This window comes from Bos taurus, chromosome 22, assembly GCF_002263795.3.
Source record: "Bos taurus isolate L1 Dominette 01449 registration number 42190680 breed Hereford chromosome 22, ARS-UCD2.0, whole genome shotgun sequence".
Classification (NCBI taxonomy): Eukaryota; Metazoa; Chordata; class Mammalia; order Artiodactyla; family Bovidae; genus Bos; species Bos taurus.
Genome location: NC_037349.1, coordinates 40827814 through 40843667, shown reverse-complemented (window position 1 = coordinate 40843667; position 15854 = coordinate 40827814). Strand labels below are relative to the sequence as shown.

Here is a 15854-nt window from a genome sequence, read left to right as displayed (position 1 = left end):
CAAAACCAAAAACAAACAAATGGGACCTAATTAAACTTAAAATCTTTGCATATCAAAGGAAACCATAACAAAATGAAAAGACAACCTACAGAATGGGATAAAATATTTGCAAACAGTGCAACCTACAAGGGATTAATTTCCAAAATATACAAATAACTCTTATAGCTCAATAAAAAAAAAAAAGTCAAACAGTGAGCAAAAGATCTAAATAGTCATTTCTCCAAAGAAATCACACAGATAGCCAATAGGCACATGAAAAAATACTCACCATTGCTAATTATTAAAGAAATGTAAATCAAAACTATAATGAAGTATTACCTCACACCAGTCAGAACGGCCATTATCAAGAAGTCTACAAATAATGAATGCTAGCAAGGGTGCGAAGAAACAGAGACTCTTGTACACTACTGGGAATGTAAACTGGTACAGCCACTATGGCGAACAGCATGGAGCTTCTTTAAAAACTAAAAATAGAGCTACCGTATGACCGTGCAATCCTACTTGAGGCCTATACCTGGAGAAAACTATAATTTGAAAAGATACATCCCAATGTTCACTGCAGCACTATTTACAATAGCCAAGACATGGAAGCAGCCTAAATGCCCATCAACAGATGAATGGATAAAGATGTGATACACACACACACACATATATACATACACACACAGATACACACACAAAAGTACTCAATCATAAAAAAGAATGAAATAATGTCATTTGCAGCAACAAGACTGAACCTAGAGATTATCATACTAAGTAAATGAAACAAAGATAAATATGATGTCACTTTATATGTGAATCTAACAAATTATGCAAAGGAACTTATTTACAAAACAGAAAAAAGACTCAAAGCCATCAAAAAGAAAATAATAACCTATGGTTACCAAAGAGGAAAAGGGAACAGGGATAAATGAGGAGTTTGGGATTAGCAGATACAAACTACTACACATAAAACAGATAAACAACAAGCTTCTACTGAATAGCAAAGGGAACTATATTCAATATTGTGTGCATGCGTGCTCAGTCACGTTCGACTCTTGGGGACTCCATGGACTGTAGCCCGCCAGGCTACTCTGTCTGTGAAATCATTCAGGCAAGAATACTGGAGTGGGTTGCCATTGGTCAGTGACCTATAATGGAAAAGAATCTGAAAAATATACAGATATATAGATGTATAACAATCACTTTGCTGTACACCAGAAACTAATACAACATTGTAAATCAACCCTGCTTATAAACAAATAGTGAGTCTTTGTCTTGAGTGTAAAAGAAGCTGTCAAAGGATTTTTCCTGGGGATGAAGTGAGGGATCCTGTAATTAGATTTGAGTTTTGTAAAGCGTTCTCTGACTATGACAGAGAGAACAACCTGAAGAGAAGGTAAATAAAAGTTTAGATGAGAAATACTGAGAGCTTGATTTCAGGCTCTAGCATTGGAAATCAGAAAAACAGATGGGCTTTTGAAATTAGGAAGTGAAACTAGAAGAACCCTGTGAAAGACAGTAGTGAATGTGAAGGGACAAAGGATACTCTAGAGTATCACCATCTACGAAGAGACACATCCTACCATAAAGAAGGACTACAGGAAATAATGTCTCTGGGTTATGAGTTTGACTAAGTTTATCAATTAATTTTGACTACTTCAAAATAACCCATAATGGTAGGCAAATTAAACTCCCTTCCACTGCAGTTACAGAAGTAAATTTTATTACTGAATAATGCTGCTGCTGCCAAGTCTCTTCAGTCGTGTCCAACTCTGGGAGACCCCATAGACGGCAGCCCACCAGGATCCCCAGTCCGTGGGATTCTCCAGGCAAGAACACTGGAGTGGGTTGCCATTTCCTTCTCCAATGCATGAAAGTGAAGTCGCTCAGTCGTGTCCAACTCTTCTCGACCCCATGGACTGCAGCCTACCAGGCTCCTCTGTCCATGGGATTTTCCAGGCAAGAGTACTGGAATGGGTTGCCATTGCCTTCTCCGTACTGAATAATCATGTATACATAAATCACAATTGTGAATCTCAGGAAGAAGCTTTGAAGAAGTAGATGAATATCGACATTGATTTATTTAGAAATTACATTTGAGTTTTCTACTTTAATATGTATCATCATTTTAGAAAATATGTAAACAAAAATATAACTATATAGACATAATCCTAATGATCATCTCAGTGGTACTAAAATGTACCTCAACACACCAACCACTCTGCTCCCTGAGTTAGCTCAAATACTATTCCTCTTACATAAGATTTGGAAAATAATTATGAGGGCTTTTTTTGTGTGTCCTAAAAGTTCAAAGAAGAATTCCAACAATCTTTGGAGTAATGGCTCATGGAAATGAAGTTTAGCTTCTGAAACAGACAACTATAAAGCACAGTTGTCATCTAAATTCTGTGTGCTTGATTTTAAAAAAAATCTTAATTCTACACCTGGCTCAGAAAACAGACATGGATAATTTTCATGGAATATGCCCTCATGCACGTATACACACACACACACACGCACACACACACACCTACCTCTGGTTCAACTTCTCCTCAATAAACCCACAGAGCAGACATCTGTGTATCCACCAACAAAGCTTCTATTCCCACCCAAATCCTCTCAGGATACCTGTCCTCACTCGTAGCATGCAGTTCTGGTAGGCAGTCCAACAAAACACCTCACCTGCCCCAGGCAAGAGACTCAGGCCAGGCCAAACAGATGGCCTGCTCTGGGAATCTGACTCTTGGCATTTGAGTGATCCCAGGACATGCATGGCTGCATCATTTCAATGGCACCATCCTGAGGAGACTGTCATTTCTGCAACCAAGACGTCCAGAGCCATCCCGATTTCATTCATTTCTGAAGCCCGCTACTGTTCAGCTTTCCCTTTGGACTCTGTGACCTGTTTCCCATAATTTTCAATCCATTCCTTTTACAGAAGTAGAGGTTGATTCTCAGAGAGGATAACTAAGTTGTCCAAAGTCACATAGATAAGAATACCTGCACTGGGATTCACATTTCTGTTCATTTGATCTCAGATCCATGATCTGATACGGTCAGTATATTGCTTCCTCCTGTCATATTTCAAATGGAATTTGTAAAAAGACTGGTAATATTTGTGTATTGCCCTGGAGTACTGCTTAGAACTTCCAATGAAATGTAACTGCATCAGCTATTTTGCCATTTGTAAGTGACAGGTGACTTAAAAAGCATGTCCACTACTAGCCCTCTAAAACCATTTATGTTTTCCTATCACCTTCAGATGACTTTTCTGTGGCTGTCTTACTAATTCAGAACTATCTTTCATCCTCTGTTGACAATAATAAGTTTCAATTTCAGAGATAACTGTCCAGTGAGCCCTTTAAACATTATGGATAAGGTTTTCCTTTGGAAATGGAGATAAAGAAGACATGATATTTGTTTACATTTTCTGACAGATTCTTCTTGCTCTGAGTACTGCATGTGCCTGGTTGGGAGAACTACTAATTCAATCCTTATCATCATTACCACTTACAGACATGCCAATGAGAGAGAGAAATCTCAACAATTTCAGGCTATAGCTTTGTGAGGCTGACCACCAAGAAAACTCATTCCCAGAGTCACCAGTGTTCTTATTACCCGTCCTTTACACCTTTGTCTCCTGACAGTCAATACAATGACAGCTCTGATAGCGAACTACTGTGAAACTCACAAAACCAAAGTCAGGAATGAAGAATGCAGGAAACCTAGGGTAGGAAGGGAAATCGGAGGCCTGAGCAGGGCGTCTTCTTAGTGAGAGGGAAAGACTGAGTCAGCACTGAAAACCAAGCACAGTAAGGCTAGAATTTATGGGCAATTTGAAATTATGGGCATCTGAAATTCAAATCCAATTTCACATATTCTGTAAGCCCAGAATAGTCCAATCGTCATTAAGTTTCTACAAGAGTTTGGTTAAAACAGCCATGCTTCGTTTTTGTTCTCCTTGCAGGGATTTTGGGACCCTTAGGAATTCTTACCTCTTTCACATTTTATTTTTACACCTTGAATTTGAATAGAGTTATCTGCTCAGTATAACGGCACCTTTTTTGGCCTTTATCTCTGTCATGTGTTGTAAAGTCAGTCAAATACCTACCCTTCCACTAGGATCAGTACCAAAGAACTGGACTGGGCAGAATTTCATTCAAAAAAGAAATGCCATGGGAGACAATAAAGACCAGGCTTCTAACACAAGAATATCTGGTTCAAGTGCCAACCCTAGTATTTACTAGATGAAATGCTTCGGGCAATCACACTACCTTTCTGAATCTGCTTATCTCACAATAGGGATAATGATACCTAACCAGAATGACTGCTCTAAGAATTCAAAATAATAAATGTAAAGTTTTAGCACAATGTCTGGGCACATGGAAATCATGATGATACTGCATTATTAAAAATTCAATGAGAGCATTTACGTAGCATGTACTGTATATATGCTGTGGATTCAACTGTAAATGATATAAGGATGATCTCTAACGTCTCAGATCTTATACTTCTAATGTGAAAGACAAAACAAGAAGTAATTCCCATAAGAGATGAAAGTGTTCCAATAGGGAGATTAAAGTTTGCATTTTTATTCATTATAAAGTGCATATACAACATAGAAGTTAAGAATCTGAGCTCTTTTCAGACAATGTGGGTTGTAGTCCCATATCTGCCTGTTAAAATCATGTGACTTTACAAAAGAACTTTCAACAGTGAAATAAGAGATAGTAGTAGGGACTTCCCTGGTGGTCCAGTGGTTAAGACTTTGCCTTCCAATGTAGGGCGTGTGGGTTTGATTCCTGGTCAGGGAGTTAAGATCACAAATGCCCAGGGTCAGAAAACCAAAACATAAAACAGAAGCAATATTGTAACAAGTTCAATAAAGACTTTAATGGTTCACATAAAAAAAAATCTTTAAAAAAAGAAACTAGTAGTAACATTAAAAACTAGCATTTTTTATGAGCATTAACAGAGAAAACATTCAAAGTACTTACAACAGTGATGGATTAAGTCTCTGTAACCCCTGAACTGGAGCCCACCAGGCTCTTCTGTCAATGGAATTCTCCAGGCAAGAATTTCAGAGTGAGTTTCCATTCCCTTCTCCAGGAGATCTTCCCAAGCCAGGGATCAAACCTGGGTCTCTGGCATTTTAGGCAGATTCTTTACTGTCTGAGCTACCAGCGAAGACCACTTAATCTTTCAGTAAATGCTAATTATGATTACTAGCACTACCACAATTCTGTCAGTACTGAGCTTTACCAAAATGATTATCACCCTTCAGAATACCTTTTTCTGAGCAAACTAGCATTTCTTCATGTGTTTTGAGCCATTCAAGCCGTAACTAGAACAAAATCTAAGGTATCTCTGAAGATACTTTCAACTCAGACCACTCATCTTATTTTCAGAAGTTTACAAATGTTGGTGTTGTAACTGAAATTATTTTGAGTGTACTGTGGGATTGTAAAGAAAGAAAGAGGGATACAAATATGAAATAGAAGAATGTGAGAATGGACCTCCCCCCATAGTGCTGGATTTTAAAGATGATATCAGTATGAACCCATAATTTAGATTATATACATATACACAAACATATTTTCTAATCCTTTCCATAAAAAGGGCCTACAAACAACATTATCCCAGTAGCAGTGAGCACATTCAGCATCGAGATCTTAGTTTCCAAATATCATTTCCTACTGAAATGAGCCACAGTGCTTGGAAACTGCTAATTCCAGGTCTGGAGCAGGGAAAGTATAAAATGAACTTGAAACATTTTGTGCCAGAAAATAAGGAATTGCTCAAAGACTGAATGAGGTATGTTAAAAGGGTACAAGAAGTTGTATCAGGGGTATCTGCTGCAAAATGGAGTTAATTTGTACATTGAAATCATATAAACTATGGATTATAACATCTTAAATTTTAAAAAACTTGAGTTGACTAGGTGAGCAGAGACAAAGGTAAAAAAAAACAAAGCAAAACAAAAAGAGTCAAGTTCTTCCTTGCAGAAAAATGCTATGTACACCTATCTGAAAGTTGCTCAGTCATGTCTGACTCTTTGCGACCCCTTGAACTATACAGTCCATGGCATTCTCCAGAATACTGGAGTGGGTAGCCTGTTCCCTTTTCCAGGGGACCTTCCCAATAAAAATGCTAGAAAATAAATGTATAAAAAATGATAGAATTAGATAGTCAACACCTTGTTAAGTCCCATATTATGGCTCACACGAAGATTATCTATGAATGCTAAAACTAAATTACTAAAAGAAAATTATTGGGAAAAGATATTCAGATTTGAGTTCATGTTGCCATAAGCCTAGGAAAAAACAGCTTGTTTTGTAGCCATGGTAACAAGCAGCTTCAAGAATCAGACTGAAGCCTATTCAAATGACCCTCTTTTGATAGTCAACCAGTTACAGGCTTTGGTTGATGGAAGTCAGACACTCAAAAACAGACTCACATACCTCCAAGTACCAACTAATCAACTCAACTTCTCTCTCACTTAAGTAAACATGCTTCCAAATACCTTATCAATCCACTTAGAGCTATAAAAATCTACCAATCCCTCACTCCACACTCCCTAGTTTAATCAGCTCAGAGAGACTGTAGTTAACTAGTACAGCTCTTCCTTACATAAATTCAGCTCTATCTTTTTATTTTAGTGGTAGTCTGCACCATTATCCCACTAAATATTAAGAACTTTAAAGATGTGTTTTGTTTTGGTTTTTTACAATATGAGAGTCATCATCTACCCAAGCGGTCAAGTCTGGCGGTACCAACAGTAAGTAATTCAACTGGCCAGATATGATGTGCCCAGGTATGATACAGTGGTAAATAGGAAACATCACCCATTTGGCGTCCTTGCCAGAAATGTTTGACCTCATCTGAATGATGAGAAAATTATCAGATGGATCAAGAAAGTAAAATATTACATGGGACAACTGGCCTGCAGTCTTTAAATGATTTAATGACACCAGAACCAAGGGAGGAGGTAGGGACATCTTATAGATTAGAAGATATTGAGAGGATTTAATAACCAATTGCAATGAATTGACCTCGACTTGATCATGTATCGTGAGGAAAGAAGAAAATGCGAGCAAGGAAAGTATGTTGTTATCACTGAATTGATTTGGATTTTCTGCAGCAATGGTGGGTATGGTTTTATAGGTTATTCTTGGGAGAGACAGGCTGCATTATAGGAGTAAAGTGTCTTTATGGCTATAGCATGTTTCTGTTGGATGGTTTGGGAAAAGGGAAAGTCTCAATGCTGAGAAACACTGTGGGTGTTACCAAGAAGGCAAAGTTCATGAATTTTCATTAGAGAGAAATAGGTGATCATGAAATTGTTTTTTTTCCCCCAACTTTAAGTTTAAAATTTTAAAATCCTCATTCATTTTTATTTTGAAAATTACATTCCCAAATATTTCCCTGCTGCCCCAATTTCTCGCTTACTATCAAAATAAATCTGTTATGCTGCAACTGTTTTTGTAAGTCAGCTCCTATCTCTATTGGCAGAAAGTATGGTTCAAATAAGTGAAGTCCAAAATATTTAATTCACAAAATGATTTTCCTAGCACAATAAAAAAGAAAAAAAAGACAAATGTGTTCAGTTTAGAATAGCTAAGATTCTCTTTGGAGTTTAAATATCCTCCAGTCTTTATCACAGACATTTTATTTCTAGAGTCAGTTATGTCGCTGGAAGCCAGTGAGAGGGGAATCTTCCTCAATCCCTCAGTGGAAAAGGAGACCATCTGGATGCATTTGGACAGACACCCAGAGATGCCACAGGCATCAGTAGACCCTGAGGAGTCTCCCTCTGCCTCCTGCATTGACACTAGTCTTTGGTGTTTCCATGAGGAGTCCCTTGTGGGAAGACCAGCCTTAATCTGACAGAAGGGCATATGAACAGAGGCCGCCTGGCAGGAATGCAGCTGTTGCCACATCCCCCAGAAGGAACTGGGGATGACTGAAGAGAAGATAAAACAAGGTGGACGAGAGAGTGGGTGCTACAGATGAACAGATCAACCACTGGTGCCTGGAGAAAAAACCCTGTCCTCGGAGCACAGGACTGTGGCTTGAGAAACATGTTATTAGGCAAAGGTACTATGATTCTAGTGTGAGTTAGAGCCATAGAGAAAGACAACCGTGTGCTCTGGAGTGGGAGGCAGCTTTGATTACAGCAGGCAGGAAGGCTGCAGAGCCTCCTGCATGCACAGGAGGTCCTGTCCCTGTTTATAGGTACCAAGTAGAAACAGCAATACTTGATATGGTGGCCAAGAGAGGAAGGAAAATCTATATGTTTACAGGATGTGAATCACAAACAACCAAGGGAATTCCGTGGGGGAGGAGGGTGATAGCTTTAGTACTTATGGATTTGCAGGAAGAAAAGGCATTCTGGTAGCAACCCCACCCCAAAAGGAACTAACCACACAATTAAGAAAAAAAGTCCACTTTCATAGACCCTGTCCTGCTAAGGAAAATAGACAAGAAAGGGAGGTTCAGGCTTTAATAATATTCAGAAAGAGGAAAAGGAAAACTTTAAGAACCCTGTGGAATAGTACGTCACATTTCAGTCTTCTAGAACTCTGGTAACTCCTTAGAAACCTAACAAAATAGCTAATATCTGACCCTTCATACAGTCCAGGGCTAGAGTAGGAAATGGCAAACTCACTCCAGAATTCTTGCTTGGAAAATTCCATGGGCATAGGAGCCTGGCAGGCTATACGTCCATGGGGTAGCAAAGAGTTGGACACGACTGCGCACACACACATATATGTTCAATGGACCATTTAAGCATATTACCTATGTTAGCTCACGTGATGTTCAGAGCAACCCCATGAGGCAGATGCCATTACCCCACCTTAAGCATGAGATAACTAAAGCGAAGACAGCTGAAATAACTTCTGGGTTGAGAATCCTACCCATGGGGAGCTGAGCTAGGATTCACACAAAGGCATGAGGTAAAGCTTACACTCCCTCAGCCCTATGGCTACTATTTCTGTGTTCCAAATCACCTATGCCCTTAGGAGATGAGCTTTGTGAAATTAAAGCAGCAATAGTCAGGACAATAGGAGAAACTGGAGCTGAGGCAAAGGAGTGGCTGCTGAGGAGCCCTCCACAAAACTTTCAGTCTTCATACCCCGTAAAACTGGTGAAAAGATTGATAACACCAAAGAGCTTGTGTTCATGTGGATTCTATCTATTGATATTTAAGTAGAAATTAGAACTGAGAAAATACTATCTAATGATTCAAACAATAAATCCACATCATGGTAACATAAACAATATTTTATGATAAGCATATTTTCCAAAACAAACAAAAATATTGCTTTGCAGAGTGGCAATATTGTTACAGTTTTGTCAAACTCTCATGAAGGACCTTGATGAAATCCTACATTTAGGAAAATCATCTAACTCAAAGCCTACTTTATAATAAAGTGTTGACTATCTCATGTAATTTATTGAATAGTGAACTGAAAGTGAAAAAAGGAATGATGGTCTGGGTTGAAGAGTATCGGTTGCTAATCCTTCTGACTGTGTGGCTGACTGGGAGCTGTGGTGGCTGCCAGCACCCAGCAACATGATAGAGCGTTTTGTTAGTCTGGGAAAGACCACATTGAGAATTCTAAATATGGTTTCTACTGAATGTGTATCACTTTTGTACCATATTAAAGCCCAAAACTCATAAGCTGAACCATCTTCAGTCAGGGGCCGTTCGTATTGTTTTTTATAGAATGAAAAAGCACAGGTCTGCTTCTGGAAACAGGCTATCTGATGCAGTGCCCCACCCCCAGTCTCTTCACTGATAACTTGGGAATAGCAATCTCTACCTCCTTCAAAGGGCTGCCAGGAAGATAAAGTGAATTTTTAAAGCATGCCTATGAAGTACTATGAAATTCTTGGTGTTAGTAGACTAAAAAAGAAAAAGAATATTTTTTTAAAATGCAGAAAATAAATATTTAACTGATCTCTGCATAGAAATGCTTTGTAAGCTTAAAAGAACTGGAAAACCTCACAAATGATAAAGTTGACAAGCTTAACTACAACAAAACTGAAATTTCTGTATGTAATTATCATAAGCAACTGAAGAGGATGAGTCAAAGTAGGAATAATATTTGCAACAAATAAAACAGGGAGAGGGCTAATTCCTAGAAGCTGAGTTTTAATAAATACACAAATAGGACACTAATAATTAAGTCATTAAAAATAATTCATAAACACACTGAAAAGTTCATCATATTATCAATTAAGTAATTTAAATGGAAAACAATGACATGTGTAAAATCTATCACATTGGCAAAGGTTAAGAGAAGCCCCTACATCTTAAACTTTCAAAGTTGAAGAGACTATCATGAGATGTATATTTTCATGTGTTGCTGGTAAAAAACAAATTTGGGGATATTTGTCAGCTTAAATACTGCATAACATTTTATCAAATGATTCCAGTTTAAGAAATTTATCAGGAATGTGACCAAAGACCTTTCACTAAAATATTCCTTACATGTGGTTTGAATAGTGAGTATTAGAGTAGATCCATATGGTACACTAGAAACTCATTAATAAAAATCTCAGTGTTATTAAAACATCAGAAAATGTCAATAGTAGCTTAAAAATCAGGTTATAAAATATTTATCTTTCCTAAAGAAACACAAAAAATAGGAAAAAAATTAGATAGAAATAAACTGCAATTTTGGAAGAGGTAGTTTCTGGGTAATGAGATTATGGATAGTTTTTATTTTCTATAATGGAAAGATATTCTTACAATTAGAAAAAATAAATGCAAGATTTAAAAATCTGTTACACCTGATATAAACTAGATTGCTTTTTACAGAGACATAATTTAAACAAAACATTTATTTAGCCAGGCAATTCATTAGCTGGTTACTAAAAGACTGCAATGAGAATACTGAATGCTTTGAATATAGGTTAACCTCTTTTCTCAGTAACATTTTAGTAGTTTCAGAGCTCCATGAGTGCTGAATACCTACTGTGTACTTATTATTATATTCAGGACACTGAGATGTAAAAAGGAAAAAAAGACATGAAGAAAAGAAAGAAAAGGGGGCAAAGAGTAGTTTCATTGGAAATAAAGTGAGTCAGTCAGTTCTGGGCCCAAATCACTCCAGCATGTATAGGTTGAACACTGCAAAACGAAGGACTATTGCTTATCAGCAAATTGGTAGCAATCTTATTGCCCTGAGGCTTGTACAGAGATGTTTCACTTAAAAAAAAAAAAAAAAACATTAAAATTAGTTCAAAGAGCAAGACACAAAGGTGATATGAGGGGGTCATTTTTCAGTGCTGCGTATGAAGGAGAGAGATGTACACAGTAACTCCCATTACAATTAATGAGAGTGGAGCATCCAGACCCCTGGTTTAGACTAATCTAAACCCCGGGAAGATTCAGCAATCACCGTGGCAAAGCAACTCTCAGCCATGAATGAACCCCAGGATTGCTCACTTACATATTCTTCCCAGGCACTAAAGACAGTAGAAAATAATTTTTTTAAACACATCTTACAGGGGAAAAAAATAAAAAGGCTCATAAAATGTCAAATTCTCATCATTTGCAGGTTTATTTTAAATCCTGGGTATTATTTTAATGCCATTCTTAATTGAGTAGTTTAAAAGTGGGCTTGGGGTTATTCCAATTGTTATGTGATATTCACATAGAAATCCAGAAATTAATTTGGTTTAAGCTTCAGTTTTATGAACTTTGGGCCACAATTAAATGGCGCCCCTTATCCAATCCCAAGCCCTTGGTTAGGCTCAAAGTGTCAGGATAATGACAAAGAAAAAAGTGGCATTATTATGCCATGCTTTCACAGCCAAATCCATTCATTCTTCTGACTTACACATCATCTTGATTTAGTCCAGGAAGCTATCTTTATTTTTAGATTAGGGGAAAAAAAAAAAAAGATGAACTCACTTGACTAGAATCCCCAGATCGGACTAAAAACCAGTTCTCCAACTCCCTGTCCCAAATTCACTGGCAGTTTCAACAAGTATAAATGGCTCTGCACTGGAAGAGGGTACACAAAATATTAGACCCACTATCAGGTAGAGTCTTTCTCCTCCCTGTATGTTCAATGATGCTGGTCACGGGACAGGAAGAGACCGTCTTTAATCATCGCTGATCATTGCTTTCCATGGTTTGAGTTCTGTAGTGGGGTCAGGGAAGGCCTCTGTGAGGAGGTGACGACATGGGGACTGGAGCAGAGCAGATGAGAACCAGAGAGGCACGCATGAGAGGGTCAGAGGGAAGCTCATTCCTGGTGAAGACAAGGCTGGTGCAAAAGCCCAGTGGCTGAAACAGCTCACTGAGGCAAGGGCCAGAAACCCAGGAGGCCCAAGTGAAGACTCGAGATGCTATTCTAATTGAAAGAAACAGCCACTGAAAATCTTACAGCCAGGGAATAATGTGGTCTAATATCTATGTTAAGGAGCCCATGCCAGGTGCTGTGTGATGTTAGGTTGAAGGGCAGAGGAGGGAAGTGGTTGGGAGGTGTAAATGAGGAAGTAGAGAAGTGGTCATCCCCGGTCCAGGCACACGTGGGCAGGGGTGGTGGAGATGGCAAGCGGCACTGTAAGGATATGCTGAGGATGCTCTCCATTACAAGTTCTGGCATCACTTCCGTAAGGAAAGAGCCACAGAAACTACATCTTATCCCTGTTGTTGGTCACGTTTCTGCACTTCCTGAACAATCAGCCTATTTCTACTTCAAGGAGAGCATCTCTCTCTCCTTCCTTAGGTTGGTGCCAGAGAGTTCAGGGCCAACTCTGTAACCCATCTCTGACAACTTTATGGACATTTGGTATCTATTTCATGCCCTACTTTCACTTTTGGCTCTATCTTATTTTCCTTATTTTCTTTTTGACTCTTGCTTGTTTGCTCTTATTTTTAAAGCACTTAATCTTACTAACTCACTACACTTTATTAGCCAACTTAAGTCATTTTCTAAACACTTTCAGGAAGTAACCAAGTAGACAAACTGCCTCAGTGATGCCCTGGTTGCTGTATAAATAACAATAAATCTAAAAAAGGCTTTATCAAAGGAATTCATTAGAAACAAAGATGTATAAATAAGCATATATGTAAGAGAACCTGTATGTGTGAGAAGCCAAGAGAAGGGGCCATAAAAATTGATTGAAGGACTGAAGAAATTGCATACGCACTTGCCCTAGACTCCCTGAGGAAGGCAAGATGGTGAAAAATAAAATCTTGGGAAACTGAAGTTCATCATCTGCTGAGATACCAAACCCTGTTTAATTTGTGACATTTAGGAGAATATTAAATATCATCTCTGATACAGGGCTGAGCCAAGAAAGGCTGGTTTCACTGGCCTGGCTGGAATCTACACAGAAATCTTTAGCCACTGTGCTGGGATGGACAAACGGAAGGTATTTTTTTTTTTTTTTTCATTCTGAAACCACCTGTTAGTCCTCTCTCTCAAAGCCATGCACTTTGGAACAATAAATTTCAACTATGCATCCACATGTGAGTGTGTGCATGTGTGGAGATGTGTAAAAATTCAAGCGGATACTCCTAACCACCATACTGAATTGCCAGGTGTAAAAATTTATCACATTATTCTACTTGCTAAGTGAGGACCCTTGTCTTTTTTAGGTTTTAAAGCTAAAAATTTCAGATAGTCAACCATAGTTACTCATTGAACAAATATTTACTGGTTGTCTGTCACATGCCAGGCACATGGGGAGGCAGTCATGAATTCCCACCCTCACAGCAATTCTGACTTTCACAGAGCTTGCATTCTGGTCAGCCTGAGACACAAAGGAGTTATATAGTAAGTTCAAATATGATTAATGCCACAAAGAAAAAAAGTAAATGTGGTACTGAAACCTTAAAGAGGAGGACCATCCCGAGATGACGCTTGTGTACAACATGTGTTCAACAATCCAATCTCAGATTAAAATTTCCAGTCCTGTCTAACACACATTTGAGATGGAACCTTGAGCAGTTAGAGCTCTCTACCAACTTCTCCCCAACTCCTGACAACTACTCGGATTGGAGGCAGAGTTCTGTGTCAGTAGGTGAAGGGCAGGTTTCCCTGGCCCCATTCCAGGTCCATCTGCCAAGAGTTTCTGCAAATATGGTGGTCTCTGCATGTTTCAGAATTCATAGATTTGAAGGTCTTCAAGTTCCACCTTCACTCTATCTGCTTCTGAGAACCCACTCACAAAATGATGGTCATGTCTCCCTTTATAACTTTGCCAGAGGTTTATGATCCAATCACTTTCTCCACAGGCCAGTGCCTCAGTTGGAACAACAAATCTACCTGACCAGCCTTGTGGCACCTACTGCTGATATTCATGGGGTTTATAAGAACCAGGGGAGGTATCTGTGTGTTTCTTCCAGGGGCTGTGGGAAATTGGGATGGACTAGAAAAGTTGCTCCCATCTTCTTCTCAAGAAAATTATTCTCCTTGCCCTGCAAAAAGCCTCTCCCGATTTCCTTACCCACTACTCAGAAATAGGCAGATGAGAAGCAAGCACTGGCCTATGTTTGGGTGCAATCCTAATCTCTGTAGGGCAAAGGGGAAGCCTCCTATGGCCCTAAAGAGCCTGTGCTTGCACTGTGCCCCCACTGTGTGGATAGCAGTGTCAACACAGCCTGCAGGTTCTGCTCAGCCAGCATCACTCCAAGGAACAAGACACCAGCATCCTTTCATCAAGGATGAAACAAGCCCCAGCTCAGGGCTTTGAGCACATGACACTTGGTGGGGGGTGGAGGAGGGGTAGGAATAATCACTCTAGAAAAGAGTTTAGAGGACAGCCTCTCAGCATTCTTCGTTGCTCTCTACTTCCCCTGACCACTTCTCCCCTTACAAGGTTTGTGAGCATGGAGGTGGGATTCAACAGGTGCGTCTGGGTCTGCTGCTGCCATGAGAGTGGCTCTCTCTCACACATGGGTATCTCACCAGAAATGATGTCAACCTTTCTGTTTAGGTTCATACTCCAGGGCAATATGAAAAGTCCCACTCATTGTCTGTTCCAGCCCTGAATTTCAATTTCATTATTGCAGCTATAGCTCCATGACTTAAAAGCTTCTAGGAGTCCTTCAGCCCCTAAACAGAACAGAAAATACTAACTAGTATCATATTAATAGATGTCGGCATGAGAAACATGCTTCAGAATTTAATGTAATTTCTGTTGATTCATTTTATCTTGACACATCTTATTTAATAAATTTGAAAGCAATCATCTTTGGTAAATGGAAGGGGATCCATGGTTTACTGTTAAAGTATTAGCACTCAACAGACAATTCTTAGTTTCAACAAATCTCTTGAACTGGAAATAAATCTCAAAGATGAAAAGATCTCTTGGTAACTACAGCCATTTGGAAACCTATTAGAAAAGAGAAAATGTAGAGAACCAGCTGAATGTCACTCTTCCTGGACTCATCTTACCTGGGAGTGAATTATGCTGCTTGCCAAGCAAGGTGTTCGGCCCTGCACTCACAGCACTGCAGAGTCACGCTTAAGCCACACAGGCTTTTCAGAAGTCCTCAAAGTTAGTCTTATTCCTAAATGATGACGATTGCAACCAAACAACAAAGACACCAAAATGGCAGCAAACATTGTGAATGACAGAGTGTAGACTGACTGTAATATAGCACTGGAAAACAGGAATAATGGGGATGTTTAGGACTCCAGGGAAATGAACGCCTCAAAACACCTAACCAATGGAACAAAACGGTTTGGAGCACATAGGACAGCAACTAGAAGCGGGAGAAAGAGCAACAGAATGAGGATCCAGAGTTTTGGGTGAAGTCTTGACTCCCATGAAGTACAGCCGACACTGGCCTGAGACCCTGTCTTCCCATTCCAACCGGTCAGAGGGGATAGAACAAAATA

General features: G+C 39.1%; 1 protein-coding gene across 9 annotated transcripts in view; it reads right to left on the bottom strand.

Annotated features, from left to right (window-relative positions):
* Positions 1-15854, bottom strand: part of FHIT (fragile histidine triad diadenosine triphosphatase) — a 1524027-nt gene that overhangs the window by 787389 nt on the left and 720784 nt on the right.